This window comes from Bufo bufo, chromosome 11, assembly GCF_905171765.1.
Source record: "Bufo bufo chromosome 11, aBufBuf1.1, whole genome shotgun sequence".
In the NCBI taxonomy this organism is placed as follows: domain Eukaryota; kingdom Metazoa; phylum Chordata; class Amphibia; order Anura; family Bufonidae; genus Bufo; species Bufo bufo.
Window position 1 is genome coordinate 22,664,081 of NC_053399.1, and position 19,015 is coordinate 22,683,095.

The 19,015-nt window shown below is 44.1% G+C and overlaps 1 long non-coding RNA gene across 1 annotated transcript; it reads right to left on the reverse strand.

Annotated features, from left to right (window-relative positions):
- Positions 1 to 970: 970 nt before the first annotated feature.
- On the reverse strand, positions 971 to 11,988 carry LOC120982479. The gene is made up of 3 exons (XR_005774906.1): positions 11,977 to 11,988; positions 10,820 to 10,824; positions 971 to 1,104 (listed from the first exon to the last, which is right to left on the reverse strand). It is a non-coding gene; the product is annotated as an uncharacterized LOC120982479 (long non-coding RNA).
- Positions 11,989 to 19,015: the final 7,027 nt, after the last annotated feature.

Genomic DNA, 19,015 nt, shown 5'->3' on the forward strand with positions numbered 1-19,015 from the left:
CATACTGATGCGGACAGCACACGGTGTGCTGTCCGCAATTTTTGCGGACCCATTGAAATGAATGGGTCCGCATCCTACACGCAAAAAGAAAAAAACACGGAATGGGCCGGTAAACAAACAACATTCGTGTGCATGTAGCCTTAAGGCTGCACACCAGCCGATTGTCGGGCAGATCAACGCTGATAAGCGTTCGCAGAAACGCCAGTTAGCAATGATCTGGCAGTGTAATACTGCCGCAGATTACCCCAATGAGCCCGTTCTATGGTCAGTCGCAATCTTTCAGCAGGTTCAAAAATCGTCACTTGCCAGCGGCAGATTGTGCTGTCTAATCACTACCTGCTTCTGGCAAATAATGATCAGTATAGGAACGAGCGATTGCATTAGCGATCGCTACTCCCCGTACTGGGGAGGAGATTGCTGCATGTAATAGCAGAAGTCTCCTCCACTGACGAGCAGGCGATTGCTGGGAAGTAACACTTTCCTTTCCGATAATCGTCTGCCTGATCGCCTGGTGTAATACAGCACTTACTGTTGAAAATGCAACAGGTTTTTTTTTGGGCCCAAACTGATGTTCATGCTTTGCTCAGCATTAGGGTACTTTCACACTAGCGGTCTTCTTTTTGACATAGAGTTCCGTCAAAAGGGCTCAATGCCGGAAAAGAACTGATCAGGCATATCCCCATGCATTCTGAATGGAGAGCAATCCATTCAGTCATTTTAACTGATCAGGCAAAAGAGAAAACCGTAGCATGCTACGGTTTTACTTCCGGCGAAAAAGGCTTGCCTGAATGCAGTCATTTTTTCCCCCCATAGGAATGTATTAGTGCCGGATCCGTCCTTGCACATGCGCAGACCGAAAAAAGGTGAAAAAAAAATAAATGCTGGATCCGTTTCGTCGGATGACACCGGAAAGACTGATCTGGCATTTCAATGCATTTTTTGGACTGATCAGGATCCTGATCAGTCTTAGGCTACTTTCACACTAGCGTTGTTTGAATCCGGCGTTCAATTCAGTCAACGGAACTGCCCGCAGGATCCGGGAAAACGTGTGAAAACTGATTACATTTGAATCCTGATCAGGATTTTGATCACAATGAAAAAATGCTCGATCACCGTTCCCCATCAGTGCACCCCCTCCATACAATAGAATGTGATGAAGTAATTAGTAACGAATCAAATTTCTTGTCGAAGTTTGGCAGAGCAACAGAATCAAATTTTTCAAAACTTCACTCATCTCTAATAATGATACCTATTGCTTAGCGATCCATTGCCTTATGCCAGAGGAAAAAGTACTTTAATCCTTGTGCAAATGAGCAATTAAGTGCACGAAGGCCAGGCCTCGTCGTGTCTGACTTTTCTCCTGTGGTGTGTCCCTTCCAGTAATACACGCTGCATGTGAGATCTGTGGATCCAGGATGCTGCTCTCTTCCCCAGCTCTCATCATCATTCCTGAATTGATTTCTTCTTCTCCGGCCCATGAGTGATCTACATTCACTTGTACTGATATGGGGTGTTCCCTGGGCGCACCTACGCAGATTGATTGGACTTGTATGCCTTCCATGACTACGTCAAAAAACGGATGGAGTGGCCTGCGGGACTTTCCTTGCGCCTCTTGGTTTGTGCCATGTATTTTTTGTGTTACACTGGCATGTTGCACTATTTTTCTTTGCAGGAGCAAAAATGGTAGGAAATTTTTTTATAAAAACTATGTACAAAGTCGCTTAATTTTAGGATCCAACGAATATTTTTAAAAAAAATCTTTGCAAATTTGACTATAGCCTTTATAAAACCAATGATCAATTGCATGTGGCCTGTAAACTGATTATAGACCCGCATTGCACGTCTCATTTCCGCAGAAATATTCTTGTAGGCTGGAAAATGTCTTATGTAATAAAATTATACATGTGGACGACACTATAACCCATAGCAACCAGGTTATATTTATTCTATTCCGTATATCTGATCTCCTAATCGGAGCCATACCTATGGCTGATCCTCTGATGTGTCACCCACTGCAGCCCCTTCTAGCATCTCCCTTTTATCGGATTCGCCTCTAGGCTTTGCTGTTTATTGCAAAAAGCAGATTATTATTATTTTTTGTACAGAGCAACATGAATAGAATTGTAAAGTCTTTTATTACATCTGATCGCTGTTCTATTCCGGCCAATTTTCAGGAACTGAAATGAGGTGGTGACCGGAGTTATATAACGGTAGATGAAGAGGCCGAAACCCATTAAATACAGAGGGGGATGGAAATCTGGTTATGCAATGCAGAGAAGAGGCTTCACCTGACCGGGCAGTGTGTTATATAAACCGGGATTATTATGCACTGCGGTCATCCGCGAGTTAACCTCTCCTCTTGCAGGGGAGGGGGATCACCGCAGCCTTTCCTTGGCAGCCCTGCATAGAAATGAGGCGGTGGGGTACACCTGAGGGGAAAGACTTTTTGCTTGTAAAGAACAGCATAGATAATGTTCGAAATATATTTCTAAATACTTGCATGCATGAAATAGGCCTGTTAACTACTTGGCTATACTGAGAGACTGCAACCAAGCAAATCGGACATCATACGGTACATGACGATCTCTTTCTAACAGAGTGAGAACCAGCCTTGTAAGGCCCCTTTCACATGGGCGAGTATTCCGCGCGGGTGCAATGCGGGAGGTGAACGCATTGCACCCGCACTGAATCTGGACCCATTCATTTCTATGGGGCTGTGCACATGAGCTGTGATTTTCACGCATCACTTATGCGTTGCGTGAAAATCGCAGCATGCTCTGATATTGTGTGTTTTCCACGCAACGCAGGCCCCCTAGAAGTGAATGGGGCTGCGTGAAAATCGCAAGCAAGTGCGGATGTGGTGCAATTTTCACGCACGGTTGCTAGGAGACTATCGGGATGGAGACCTGATCATTATTATTTTCCCTTATAACATGGTTATAAGGGAAAATAATAGCATTCTGAATCCGGAATGCATAGTAAAATAGCGCTGGAGGGGTTAAAAAAAAATTAATAAAATTATTTAACTTACCTTAATCCATTTGCTCGCGCAGCCGGCATCTCTTCTGTCTTCATCTTAGCTGTGTGCAGGAAAAGGACCCGTGGTGACGTCACTCCGGTCATCACATGATCTTTTACCATGGTGATGGATCATGTGATGACCGGAGTGACATCACCACAGGTCCTTTTCCTGCACACAGCTAAGATGAAGACAGAAAAGATGCCGGCTGCGCGAGCAAATGGATTAAGGCGAGTTAAATTATTTTTTATTTTTTTTAACCCCTCCAGCGCTAGTTTACTATGCATTCTGTATTCAGAATTCTATTTTCCCTTATAACCATGTTATAAGGGCAAATAATACAATCTACAGAACACCGATCCCAAGCCCGAACTTCTGTGAAGAAGTTCGGGTACCAAACATGCGCGATTTTTCTCACGCGAGTGCAAAACGCATTACAATGTTTTGCACTCGCGCGGAACCCGTGTGAACTCAGCCTAACTCACATGGTTCCAGAGATCTCCCCATTCATTTCAAGATGGCAGCTCTCTTCCTATCACCGCTCAGAGGGCGCGTTGTTTCTGCCGCAGCTCTCTCCCTGTAAGGTTTCATGCACACGGCCGTATATTTGGTCCTTGTAAAATCTGCATTTTTTACGCATCGCACATGGACCCATTCATATCTATAGGTCTGCAAACAAAAACACGGACAGCTTCTGTGCGGCGAGGGCGACACACTGTAGATCAGAAGTAGGCAACCTCTGGCACGCCAGCTGTTGTGAAACTACAACTCCCAACATGCATACTTGCCCCGCCCTTCTCAGAACTCCCATAAAAATCAGTGGAGCATGCTGGGAATTGTAGTTTCACAACAGCTGGAGTGCTGAAGGTTGCTGACCCCCTGTAGTAGAATCTGTCCTATTGTCCATTTTGCGGATAAGAATAGGCTTGTTTACAGCGGGTCCTGAGAAAATTGCACGAGGCCTGTCACAGCTTCTAACAGGAGTCCTGTCTGGTGGCAATTAAAGGGTGGAACTGAGTATGTGCGTCCACCTCAGATGTTACCGAGGTGGACAGAGAAATAAGGAAAAGAAAAAACAGCAGGTGGCACTCTACAGATAGATTTTATTAAATAACTCAGTTGCTATATATTTTTAATTATATGCAATTGTGAAAGTATTCAGATCCAGGTGCTGGTTTGAAAAAATGCAGATTTTTTTTTTTTATAGGACAACCCCTTTTATCTGGTACAAATAAGCAAACATATGCAACTACGCCCATGTGTAAGCCAGAAAGGGACCATATGGAATACTTGTGCCGTTGTGCAGGGTCTGTGCATGATATATACCCCCAATCGGTCATAATACTAGCCAAAAGTCACTAAAAACACATAAAATAAAAAATGGGCCTGAGTGAATCTCGTGACAATGGCACCTGTTAAGGGGTGGGATATATTAGACAGCAAGTGAACAATTGGTTCTTGACGTTGAAGTGATGGAAGCAGGACACATGGGCAAGCAAGAGCTTCCGAGCGACTTTGATAAGGGCAAAACTGTTATGGTGCTTTGTTGTTGCAGACCAGTTAACGTTCCCATTCTGACCTGTCTCTTGCCAAAACCACCTGCGGTGGGCATGTGAGTATGGACAATGGAGCAATGGTAGATGAAGGCCTGGCCTGATGAATCACATTTTCTCGTCACTTGGAAAAGACATTGCACCAGTATGTACTATGCATCCTAAACATTGTAGTAGAGGCAAGTACCTCCTTCATGGCAACCGTATGTCCTAAGGGCAGTGGCCTCTTTCAGCAAGATACTGTTGACTTGGCCTCCAAATTATTCCCCAGATCTCAACCTAATTTGTTCATCTGCAGAATGTGCTGAAAAAAACAAGTCTGATCCATAGAAGCCCCACCGAACAGTTTACAGTCACTGAAGGATCTACAGCTAATGTATTGTGCCCGATCCCACAGGACACCTTCAGGGGTCTTGTGGAGTCCATGCCTCGATGGGTCAGAGCTGTTTTTGGATCACAGTAGAGATAACTAGAAAAATATTACTCACAGAAAAGGTGTTTTTTTTGGAAAATATAGAATAGGAAACTTGGACCTCATAGGCATTGTGGACCTTTGTCATGAGTATAAATGACCATCTACATTCCTCATGTTGGAAAGACAAGACTGCATCCAGGCTGGCATCTGTTGGGTTTAGCCTCATTCTTTCATGCTACAACAGGGGTCAGCAACCATCGGCACGCCAGATCGGGTGAAACTACAACTCCCAGCATGCTCCATTCATGGGTGTTCTGAAAACAGCTAAGCAAGTGTGTCTGCTGGGAGTCATAGTTTCACCACAGCTGGAGTGCCGAAGGTTGCTGATCCCTGTGCTAGAGCGTAGCTGAAATATCCATCCTGCCCACATAGTTCATACAATATAATGGTAGAATGTATTCGCCTGTTCTCTGAAATTGTCCGGAAGCGGATCTTAAGCCTAGAAAATCAATTTACCCAATGCATCCTAATAGCCCGGAGAATCACAGTCCAGAGATATCAATTGTCTTAGCTTTTTGCTAATGTTTCATAATTTCTACTGAAATCCCTCAATAAAATATTGCTATTTACCAAGGGCCGGAGTACAAGGCTTCATGTACGTGCACTTTGCCCCTGTACAGGGGACATTTGGGTGTGTTTGTTGATTGCATTGTCTAGATGCGAAGTGTTTGTGGTTAGAAGTTTTCATGCTTCAATTAATCTACACAAAGCTCTCAACCAGGCTGAAAGTAGGGTGACATATGATATACGAATTACCATGCAAATACATCTGATGGGAATAGGTTTAGGGTGCGGCCACACGTGGTGTTAATGCTGCGGATTCTCCGTTTTACAGTACATGCAAAGTGGATGGGATTTCAGGAATCGCATCCAGACGCTGCAAAAAAATAAAAATAAAAAAGTGTATAAACTGGTTTCCAATCTATGTTAGTGTACAGTATGCTGCAGCTGCAGGAAAGCAATGCTGCTGCAAATACAAGCCCGTTTCGGACATTTTTGCTGCAGTGAATTTCAGCCAGATTAGCTTTGGATTTTCCATTGTGAGCATACTCGCTACTTGTGGCTGTACTCTAAGGCCTCTTTCACACGGGCGCTGCGGGAAAAGGTGCGGGTGCGTTGCGGGAACATGCACGATTTTTCCGCGCGAGTGCAAAACATTGTAATGCGTTTTGCACTCGCGTGAGAAAAATCGCGCATGTTTGGTACCCAAACCCGAACTTCTTCACAGAAGTTCGGGCTTGGGATCGGTGTTCTGTAGATTGTATTATTTTCCATTATAACATGGTTATAAGGGAAAATAATAGCATTCTGAATACAGAAAGCATAGTAAAATAGTGCTGGAGGGGTTAAAAAAAATAAAATAAAAATTAACCTCACCTTAGTCCACTTGATCGCGCAGCCGGCATCTCTTCTGTCTCCTTCTTTGCTGATTGCAGGAAAAGGACCTGTGGTGACGTCACTCCGGTCATCACATGGTCCATGTATTCAGAATGCTATTATTGTCCCTTATAACCATGTTATAAGGGAAAATAATATTGATCGGGTCCCCATCCCGTCTCCTAGCAACCGTGCGTAAAAATCGCACCGCATCCGCACTTGCGCTCGGATGCTTGCGTTTTTCACGTAACCCCATTAATTTCTATGGGTCCTGCGTTACGTGAAAAACGCACAAAGAGGAGCATGCTGCGATTTTCACGCAACGCACAAGGTGATGCGTGAAAATCACCGCTCGTGTGCACAGCCCCATAGAAATGAATGGGTCATGATTCAGCGCGGGTGCAATGCGTTCAACTCACGCATCGCATCCGCGCGGAATACTCGCCCGTGTGAAAGGGGCCTAAGGCTAGTTTTACACTAGCCTAAGGCATCTTCGGCAGGCTGTTCCGGCAGTGAACAGCCTCCTGGATCTCTCCCCATTGCGGCATAGCCAGAAGCAACCGTATCGCCATCTGGCCCTATTCACTGTTATGGGGAGAATGCTCGCAGCGGTTTAAGTCCAGCCGCTTGATCGCCATGTTTGCCAAGTTTCGGCCTGATCTCTGTCAATCCCCATTCCCTTACAACCAAACAGCAGCACAACCGGGGGTATTACTGCCCCTGTGAACAATCAGAACAGGTGGAACTTTTATTAATTAAGTCAAACAAAGTGGTAATTAACCAGGAGTGCCCCCTATAAAGCCCACCCCCAACACACAGACTGTGCGAAAATTTGAGAAAACCGTTTTCTCAGGACCCTCTAGTCAAAAGGTTCCTTAAGGGAGCCGAAAGACTACATTCCAGGATCCTGAGCCCTATACCTCAGTGGGATCTGTCAGTCGTGCTCAGGGGGTTATGCTCTCCCCCCTTTGAGCCCCTTCAGAGCGTGGATTTAAAGTTCATATCCTGGAAAACCTGTTTTTTGCTGGCTATTACGTCAGCAAAGAGAATCTGAGAATTGCAGGCCTTGGCCGCGGTGGAGCCATACAGACTCTTCTTACCGGATAAAGTCCTCCTGCGTTTTCTCCCAACCTTTGTTCCTAAAGTTCCTTCCTTCCACAACGTAAACCAGGTCATTTCTTTACCGGTTTTCTATCCAACTCCAGTATTGGAGCAAGAGCAGGTGCTTCAGACCCTAGATGTTGCCAGAAGCATGAAGGTATACTTAGAAAGAACTAAAGACTTTCAGAGATCCGAGAATTTGTTCATTCTCTTTGCCGGAGGGAACAGAGGCCTTAAAGCTTCTAAACCGATATTAAGCCGCTGGATCAAGGAGGCAATCAGAGTAGCTTTTGTCGCTCAGGGGTTGACTCCCCCGGCTTTTGTAAACGCTCACTCTACGAGAGCGGTCGCTACCTCGGTGGCTGAGAGAAGCCTAGTACCATTGGAGCACATTTGCGCTGCGGCCTCATGGAGTTCCCATGCTAGATTTGTAAGCCATTATAGGCTTGATCTAAGGCTGCTTTCACACCTGTGTTCGGTGCGGATCGATCTTGTATCTGCACAGACGGATCCGCACCGATAATGCAAACGCTTGTATCCGTTCAGAACAAATCCGTTTGCATTATTCCTTCAAAAAAAAGTCTAAGTTAAAACGGATCCATCCTGACTTACATTGAAAGTCAATGGGGGACGGATCCGTTTTCAATTGCACAATATTGTGTCAGTGAAAACGGATCTGTCCCCATTGACTTACATTGCAAGTCAGGACGGATCCATCTGGCTCCGCATCGTCAGGCGCAAGCAGCGTTTTTGGTGTCCGCCTCCAGAGTGGAATGGAGGCTGAACGGAGCCAAACTGATGCATTCTGAGCGGATCCTTATCCATTCAGAATGCATTGGGGCTGAACTGATTTGTTTTGGGCCGCTCGTGAGACCCTGAAACGAATCTCACAAACGGACCCAGAAACGGCAGTGTGAAAGTAGCCTAAGAAGTTCAGAACATGCAGCCTTTGGCAGGTCTGTCCTGAGTTCATTTCAGCTTGAGGACCCTCCCTCATAGGGTTTCTTCTTGCTAATTCCCCAGTTGTGCTGCTGTTTGGACGTATATATCCCTCCCTCTAGATTTTTTGTTGTCTTTACTTACTATTTCGCACAGTCTGTGTGTTGGCGGTGGGCTTTATAGGGGGCACTCCTGGTTAATTACTACTTTGTTTGACTTAATTAATAAAAGTTCCACCTGTCCTGATTGTTCACAGGGGCAGTAATACCAGTGGTTGTGCTGCTGTTAGGACTAAGGGAAAACAAATTATTGTTAGAAAATTAACGATTATAGTAAATCAGGCCGGCGGGTGTCAGGTAGCGTCCGGATCCAAACATCCCCAGCAGGTTGTTCCTTGCTGGAACCGCCAGCCGGAGATGCCTTACGCTAGTATGAAACCAGGCTTTGGCCTCATGCTCAGGTTGATTTTTGTGCCTTAAATCTGCAGCTTTAATATAGTACCTGCTAGGTAGATGAACTTTTTCTAAATCTCATCTACATGGTGCAGAAATTTTTCACCCGGAAACTGACCTGCGGTGCAACTTTCAAAATCTGCAGAACGTCCATTATTTGTGTTGATTATCAGGGCAGATCTCACCCTTTGCAATGCAAAGGGTGACATCTGGGGCAAATCTGCATCAAAATCCATCAGAACTGTATTTCGCTACTTATTATTCAGCCTTCATAAAATTAACATTGCTCCTGAGTAAAAGGTGCATGTTGGTTATCCAGCTACATCCCACACCATGACAGATAAGCAGGGAGGTAAACCAGACAAATATGCTTTGGTATCCCCATAACGTGACAACATGAACAACCTCTACATAATGTGGTGCATTTGGCTGCTGAAGGCATCTATGTTGGTCCCATGTTCATATGTGCCTGCATTACTGGGAAAAATGATGTTTTAATATATGCAAATGAGCCTCTAGGAGTAACGGGGGCGTTGCCGTTACACCTAGAGGCTCTGCTCTCTCTGCAACTGCTGCACCCTCTGCACATGATTGACAGGGAAGGTGTGATGACATTTTCACTGCCTGGCCCTGTCAATCTATGTGGAGAGGGTGCAGAAGTTTCAGAGAGAGCAGAGCCTCTAGGTGTAAGGGTAACGCCCCTGTTGCTCCTAGAGGCTAATTTGCATATATACTTACACATCATTTTTCTCAGCAATGCGGGCACATATGAACATGGGACCAACACAGATGCCTTCAGCTGCCAAGCGCACATGTAACAGGTCAGCCAGTGTCATAGGTACAAATCTGCTGACAGATGCCCTTTAATACATAGATACTTCAAACTGGCAAAAATATCAACATATGGAAATGCAGTGGGATAAAAAAAAATCGACTTTCTTAAAGTAGCTGCCTCCTTAAAGGGTTAATTTATTAACGAAGCATGTACTCCAATAACTCTAGGGTTTCCCAGCTCTCTTACCAGCCCCACACTGGGGGGGAAAAAATGTCCGTCACAAGCTCACCAGGGAAGGAAAGGTTAGTTTGGGGGTAAACAACCAATATGGCTGCCAATTACAGCTCTCCTAGTCTTTGTCTCCGAGACTCCAAAGTGGTAAATGTGTCTTGTTATGTAGTGACCCCTTCTTCTGCTATGTATCACTGTATAATGAGACAGATTAGACAATCAAGATTTTAAGACTTGGGTGACAACCTCTTGTAGAAACTGTACCGACCGCCATATCGTCACCAAGCTTTCCCAAGGACAGCAAGCTATAAGATATGATCAAATAGAATGTTTTAACCTGATGGAAGAGGACCTCAAGGTCAGAGGTGTAATTAGAAGGTCCTGGGCCCTCCACTTATCATGTGTCATTTATAGTACTGGTTCATTTGTATAGGACAGGAGGCACATTTTTGGAGCCCGGGTGCCACTGCTACGTTGCTCAGCCCTTGTATTCTCCAAATTTTTTTTTTTGTTTTGTAACATTACAACTTTCTGCCTCCTATTTAACCGAGCATTTATCTTCTTGCGTAAGTGCTTTATATTTGCTGATCTGGGACAACTAAGTAGGTCAGGTGACTTAAAGGGGTTGTCCAAGATAAATAAGATTCTCGGACAACCCCTACAATGTCTTAAAACTAAAAAGCAAAAAAAAATAAAAAAAAAAAATATATATATATATATATATAAAAAAGGAAAATGATGGCGGCACTGGAAAAACAAGCAGTAATGGGTGCTAGGTCCAGGGATGTAGCTGCTTACCCCGTATGGATAGAGATGAAAAACGGACAGCACTCCAGGTAAAAAGCAATGGTGTTTATTCACCCATGTGGAAGGCCTTCCACATGGGTGAATAAACACCATTGCTTTTTACCTGGAGTGCTGTCCGTTTTTCATCTCTATATATATATATATATATATATTCACCTGTTTCTCTGCAGCGCTGGTCTGGTACTCCCGCTACTGCAGCCAATCACTATCCCTCAGCAGTGTACACCTGAAGACAGTGATTGGCTGTAGCGCTCAAGCGCCTCACAGTAGTCAGCACTTTACCACTGCAGCCCATCATCATCCTCGGCTGTAGACTGCTGGGGAAAATGGTTGGCTACAGCGGTTACATTCCATATCAAAGGCATGCCACTTCTGTTTGAAAACAGACAGCAGCAGAGAAAAGCGCTGGAGTAATGAATGAGTGTATCATTTTTTAAATTTTTTTTTTTTTTTTTCATTTTAAGAAATTTTAAGAGTTGTCCAAATTATCTGGGACAACTCCTTTAACAATTAGTGCTATTTAATGTGGAAGAATCTTGCGTTATGAAGGTGTTCAAGATCGACAAAAAAAATAATAATAAAAAGAACAGAAAACAGAAAAAAAAAAAAAAAAAAAACTAGGCAGCAGCTCATTAATGCTCAATATGCATAATATTCGGGAAAATTTACCTGTGTAACTACTAAAGCAATTACACGGCTTCATAATTTTCACAAATCCATTTAAATGTATGAAATATGCAGTAAACGAGACAACGGATGTAAGTAAATCGCCGTCTTCTCCCCTGATGTGCAATTAGTGATGAGAAGATAAAATGCTCGCATTGTTCTCCTGGCTTTTCTTCGCGCCCTGACACCCGTCTACCAGATACGCTCCTGACCTAATTGCAAAAACTAGTAGCATTTTCCCTAATCTTGGAGATGCTTCTATTTATACACAGGGAGCGTGTGACTGCAATTAAGTCATCGGTAATTTAACCATTAGCAGCTTTATCTTTGTCGCAGAAATAAAAAAAATACCTAGGGTAAGTATGCGGATTGCGTGCGTTAAAGCTGCAGCATAATACAGTACCAGCAAAGTTTATGGGATCCGACAAACGTCATGTACACTTTGCTTTTTTTTTTGCTTAGGTGCGGAAATTGATCCGTGTGGATTTTGAAATGTGCAGCATGTCCATTGTTGTTGCGTTTTTCATGTGTGGATTTCACCCTTTTCAGTGGAAGGGTGAGATGTGTGGAAAAATTTGCACCAAAAAACGGATAAATACTGTACAAAAAAACTAACCAAAACTGCAATAAATGGTGTGAATTTATGTGCTGTTTTGTGTGGTTTTGGTGCAGAATTCCACAAATTTCCATGGATTTATGTGCGTTTTTGCAGCATATCCACACCAAAATCAGCAATGTCTAACAGCGTTTTTTGGAGCGGATTTGATGCTTCATTGGAGAAGGGTGAAATCCACAGCTAAAACCGAAAACATAATTGACACGCTGCAAATCTGGAAGTCCGCACGGCTGGTCAATTTCGGCTCAGAAAAAAAATCTGTAAAGTCTACCTGACATTTGTGTAATCTCATACACTTTGCTAGTACTGTACTACGCTGCGTTTTTTTTCCGCTGGGGAATCTGCGTGGAAAAACCACATGTATTCCGCAACCTGTGCATGTGGTCTTAGAGGGTGTTCACACCGCGGCTTTTACAACAGACAGCTGAAATTCTGCTGTAAAAACCATCATGTGAATGGCCATTTAGGGTCGTTCTATGGTCGAAATGCACTGAATTTTTCCAAAAATCTCAGTGACGCTATGGAAAAAATGGCGGAGATGTTTCTGTTGTAAAGGGGACATTCACATGATGGTTTTTACAGCGGAATTTTGGCACAGACAGCTGCGCCGAAAAACCTGACGTTCACTTTGTCTTTTCTGCCTACCGTACATCTCAACGGGCAGCGGCGCTGAGGACCCCGGAGTGGCAGCCATGGCCACCCTGAGAAGTGACATGTACCTTATCGGCAGGGCCACGTCTTTAAGCTGCCGCTCCGTGATCTTCAGCGCTGCCTCCCATTGAAGTTAATTGGAGACAGAAAGGAAGCGGCTGTGGGTGGGTTTTCAGCAAAATTTCTGACAAAATTTCGCTGTAAAAGTTGTCGCGTGAACGTCCTCTAAGGGTATTTTCCCACAGGGTGGATATGCTGCACATTTTCCGAAAATCTCATTGACGCTATGAAAAAAATGTTGGGGTTGTTCCTGTCGGAAATGATTGTGTTTCAGGCAACTCCACTTCAGATCCAAATACAATAATCAAGATTTAGGGCGTAGGCCGGGGATACACAGCAATCTTGGCCGTGACACCCATCGTACAACTAAAGAGCGCTGTGTAGCAGTGCAGCCGTTGACCGGAATGCAGTTGCAGCTTGACTCACAAGTCTCTGTGACCCAGTTTCGGATTTTTTTGCAATCCTGGGGTTGTGGCAAATTACGAGTCATGCTGCAACTTCATTCAGTTCCACGGCTCTAAATTGCAGAAAAGTCACAGGTAAGTCGCTGTCACACAATTTACATTGTGGTCTATGGTAGCAAAGTCTTGAGCCATCAGTGCCATGCGACCAAAAATCCAACCGTTACATGGTAGTCATGGCATGTCACGTGTTGCACTGCGACACCATTGGTAATCATTAAATGCAATGTTGCACAATTTTCGTGTCACGTGACACATGTCTGTGTGTAGCCCCAGCCTTATAAGGGCTCATTCACACTACTGTGTTTATGTGTCCGCAATTTTGCGGAACGGATGTGGACCCATTTATTTCAATGAGGACGCAAAAGATGCGGACAGCACATTGAGCTGTCCGCATCCGTACTTCCGTTCTGCGGCCCGCAAAAAGATAAAGCATGTCCTATTCTTGCCTGTAATTGCGGACAAGAATAGGCATTTCTATCACAGGGCGGTATCAGAGTTTCCCGGATCCGCAATTTGAGGACCACAAAACAAATACGGTCGTCTGAGTGAACCCTTATTGAGATGTGTGCAAGTTTTTGCCTTCATTCTCTTCCATAAGCATATAAAGGGTTATAGTACCCTTAGCAATGCATAGGATGATATGCGTGTGGATTTTGCCACTGATTCATTGCAGATTTGCTATAACATCTGCGGCAAAAAAATAATTATTTTACTATATATGACTATCCACATGTCCTGGTTATGTCAGTTTCTCTTTTTTAACCCAATTTTTCCTAAATTGCTAGCAAACCGCGAGTTGGGTATAAACCCTTTGTTCACAGTTGGCAGATTTCCACAGAAATGTCATCCAAATGAACGGAACAGCTGTAGAATTTCCTTCAACAGATCTGCCAGGTGTGAATGAAGGCCTAAATATGGAGGTGTGAATGAGGCCTAAAGCTTCAGGCAAAGTACACAAGTGCATGCAGGCTTAGTGGTTGTCATGGCCACCAGTCAGCGCACCACAGCCAATCAGCTCACTGCTTACATTTTCTAGCCTGTACAAGTAAAATGAGAGACAAAATTTGATTGATTGATATTGGTCTCCCTATTTTACCTCAGAATTAAGAGCAAAATATTAGTCAAATACAGCTGCATGGCAGTGACTTAGGTAATGAAGGTCCCATTTGGGGGATGGCTGTATATTCCCATATTTAGTGTGACAGAAAAGTGATCTCCATGTCATATTTCAGCTTGATATATTGGCTGTTAAGCGTATTTTACACATGGCTTTACATCATACAATACAATAGGGGACATATATATATGTATAATATACACACACACACACACGTGTTTCTTACAGCAACCAATTACATTGCTGCTTTTATTTTCCAATATGGGAAAGCTGGGTTGTGGTTGGTTGCCATTATTGCTCCGATGTGGCAGATTTCCACAATGTAAACACATTCTTGTGTGGGAAAAGGAAGTGACTACTCCTCCAGTGCGGTGCACGCTGTGACACGTCGCATTTTACATGTGACAATGGCGTCACACATAGGGGAGATTTATCCTCCTCTCACATAAAAGTCGTAAACTGCAGCTTTTTAAACAGCACTTGTGCAATTATTTTTGTATGTGTCTTTTCTACACACGCCCAGCCACTTTCTGAATAGGGCGAGTGACGTAGGTGCGGCCATTGGTGTTTTTTTCACCCTTGAGGTATGTTTTTTTTTTTGGTCTAGCATTTTTTTTCCTCATTACCTGGTGTTTTTCTCCCAAAAGTCATGTGCAATGTGTATTGCTGTTTTTTTTTTGTTTTTTGTTTTTACTTTTCTTTAACTTTTAAGCAATGCTATATGCCCATACAGCTCTACAGAGAAAGTGACATTATGGTGGAAGGGGGCACATACTTTCTTCACACTATAAAGGTGAAAAACACCTTAAAAATGCCCCTAAAACAGTATTTAAAAAAAAACTTGATTAGGCTGGGCTTTTGTTAAGGTTTCATTTTTTTGGGCCAAAAAAACCTGCCAGGGACAAAAATGAGGGAGAGTTATCAAAACTGGTGCAAACTAAAACTGGCTTAATTGCTCATAGCAACCAACAAGATTCCACCTTTCATTTTACAGAGCTCCATTGGAAAATGAAAGGATTCATCTAATTGGTTGCTATGGGCAACTTTGTCAGTTATGATGAATCTCCCGCTCTGTGTGTGAAAAAAAACATAATGTTGGCTTCACACATAAAGGGAAATTTTTCAAGCTCCCTGCGCCAGAATGGTGGCTCCAAATAGTCGCCAATTTCTCTGCGGAAATGGCGGCCGGATCGCAGTGCCTCAGATGTGGAAGAAGCCTTTGACTGGTGTAAGAAATAGTGGCCCAGATACTGATCCTATAAGCTTAGATATGGCTAAGGGCTTGTTCACACGACCATTTAAAGCCCGTGCCCGTGCTGTGGACCGCAAATTGCACGGGCACCATCCGTGGGGCAGCCGCATGGGGATCGCTGTTTCATGTGATGTAAATAAACACAGCACGCGGGATTACTGCACAGGAGCCATGTTGGTAACAGAACATAAAGATAGGAGCGACTGCCACAAACGGAAAACAGGAAACAGGAAGTGGTGCACCAACATAACATCCATAACATCTTCCCCTTTTTTAGTGTTAATAAATGAACATTGTAAGTTTTGAAGAGAGATAATAACACATTTGATACTCTATAGCAGGGGGGCACAACCTTTTCTTGTTGGGGGCCACATTGTCAGACTGAAGGAATCCCAAGGGCCGAAAATAAAAGTTATAAGGGTATTAGAAACTGAAATACTGTATTTATGGTGCATTGTACATACAGTATATATCATAAATGTCTGGTTACACCTCCAGGATTTCCATCTAGTGTGAAAATACATGAAAAATACATGTGAGCAGCCACAAGACATAGACATACATGTCTGTCACCAGATGATTGGGGGCCACACAGAATGATATTGAGGGCCGCATGTGGCCTCCGGGCCACAGGTTGTGCACCCCTGCTCTATAGGTTAAGTCTAATAGGTGGTTTTGAACATCTGCCACTACGGGTGATGACTGGTTCCTGTAGTATATCAGCCCTCTCGGTAGTTACTGGGCTCTTATCACCTCCTACTGGCATGTCCTGCGCGTGGCTGCTGGTAGATGTACTAGCTTGCTCAGGATTGCCAGTACCATTGGTCTGTGGCCCCACCTCTGTACATTCCTCACAGTTAATGGGCACACGTGTCCCTGTTATACCAAGCGAGACTGGCTTATCAATGAGATATTGCGATGTAGGTTTTTCTGCCACTCGTAAATGCACATGATTGCGACGAAAGAGAGTTCCGTCAACGTCCACTAGATACGAGCATGGTGCAACTTTTTTCAAACAAGTACCCATTCTCCAACGACCTGTTCGGTCCACAGGTAAGGGTTTCATACAGATTTGTTCTCCCATAATCAACTCTGGCAGATCCTTGGCCGATGTATCATATTGAGCCTTTGACATTTGTCTCTTAAACTTTAACTTTTCTGTAACACCTTGTACCACACAAGGTTCCAGAAGCTTATTCACTGCCGGTAAGGAAGTCTTCAGCCTCCTTGACATCAGTCTTTGTGCTGGACTACTATCCATGCCTTCGGTTGGAGTGTTTCTCCAATGCAAAATGGCCTTCCACGAGTCTTTACCATCACTGTGTGCTCTCTTGCACAAGTTCTTAACAATCTTTACAGCTGCTTCAGCTTTGCCATTCGCCTGTGGATGACGTGGTGAGAAAGTAACGTGCTCAAACTCCCATTCCATTGCAAATCTTCTAAATTGCAAGCTTGAAAACTGAGTGCCATTATGTCACCGCCAGTTCTGTGAGAAGGTCTGGCAGACGTTCTTCTCTACCTCTTGCATGATGTTCTTTGTTTTGGTTTCACTTTGTCATCTCCTTTCCTTCTCCCAGGTGTCACCTATTTAGACTAATTGTCTCCCTTTATATTCCCTTCCATACTGCCTCACTTTGCGGTTTATACTACTTCCTGGATGAAGTGTTCACTGCTGGAGGCTGCGGCTGCTGTTTGCTCAGATAAGACTTTTCATGTATTGTGTTTCCTTGCTGGCTTGATTCTAGGTGACCCTGACTCCGTCCATATTAAGTGCAGGGAGCCGGTGGTCGTGTCCCCTCACTATTAGAAGGTTTTCAGGTGTCACACAGTATTAGGTACCTGGGCATGCAATCGTCTACCATAGAGACCCTTGCATGGGCATAGCAGTCAGGGAGAGCTCTAGGGGATTTATAGGGCTCACCCATATGCTCCTTAGTTTAGGATCAAGCCAGTCGGGTGTTTATTTAAAAGTTCCAGCTTTCTGCAACATCATCCGTGACACATTATCAGAGATCACTTTATCTGGTTGGCCATAACGGGCAAACTGAGCCTTGCACTGCTTAATTGTGGTTTCAGTGGACAAATCAGGGAGAAGGTCGATTTCCCAAAAGTCCGAATAGTGGTCAACTAATATCAGGTATTCTTTGCCTGCGTAGTTGAATAAGTTCATATTGATGATCTGCCATGGACGTGTCGGTATCTCGTGCGACATTATAGTTTCCTTTTGTTGGAAGTGGGCATATTCATTGCAGATGTGACATTTACTGACAAAATCTTTGATTTTACCTTGCATGTTAGGCCAGTAAAGACTATCACGAGCTTGTCTGTAGCATGCTTCACCTCCAATGTGGCTAGAGTGTATTCGTGATAACATCTCCGCTCTCAGCGATTTAGGCACTATGACCCTTGGGCCTTTGTACAAGATACCATTTTGTACCCCGATCTCATCTCTGAAGGACCAATATTCCCGTAGAGTTGCAGGAATTGCTACTTTATCATCTGGCCATCCACTCAAGACAACAGATTTCAGAGCTTGTAACGTTGCGTCACCGTCAGTGTGTTGTATGAGTTGCTGCAGACGCTGAGCAGTGACATTAAGATAGTCGGCTCGATTGATGTCGGCAAAGAAAATTTGTTCCTGTTGCAGCTGACAAATTGTTTGACGCTCGTGCTCACCTCCAGGTGCCACATTATCCAACGTAGCTCTGCTCAAAGCATCGCTGATATACTGCACAGGAGCCATGTTGGTAACATAACATAAAGACAGGAGCAACTGCCACCAACGGGAAACAGGAAGTGATGCACCAACATAACATCCATAACAATCGCAGACCCATTCACTTGAATGGGTCCGCGATCGATCCGTCCGTTCCGCAAAAAGATAGAGCAAGTTCTATCTTTTTGTGGTGCGGAGGCATGGAACGGAACCCCAGAAAGCACTCCGTAGTGCTTCCGTAGTGTTCCGTTCCGTGCTTCAGTTCCGCACCATTCCTCATCTCCGGATTTGCGGACCTATGAAAGTGAATGGGTCCGCATCCGTGATGCGGAATGCACACGGAACGGTGCCCGTGTATTGCGGATCCGCAAATGCGGTCCGCAATACGGCAACGGGCAGCACACATTCGTGTGAATGAGCCCTAAGCCATATAATTTAGGGCATACATAGCCAAATTTATCAAGATGGCACCAGTTATGGCATACCTGACGAGCCCCTTCCTTATGCCCCTGTCTTTGTACATACTGTATGTAATTACAAGTACATGTCATTTGATGAAACATGTCATTTATTTTTTAGAAATGTACGGGATCTGACAGGAAAAAAAAAAAGCCTCCTTATAAGGTCTCCTGCACACGGCCGTGTTTTGCTGGTTCCCGGCCATGGGCATGCTGCCATTTTTTTTTAAATTGCTGCAGAAATGTCATATCCTTGTCTGCAAAATGGACAAGATTAGGGCATGTT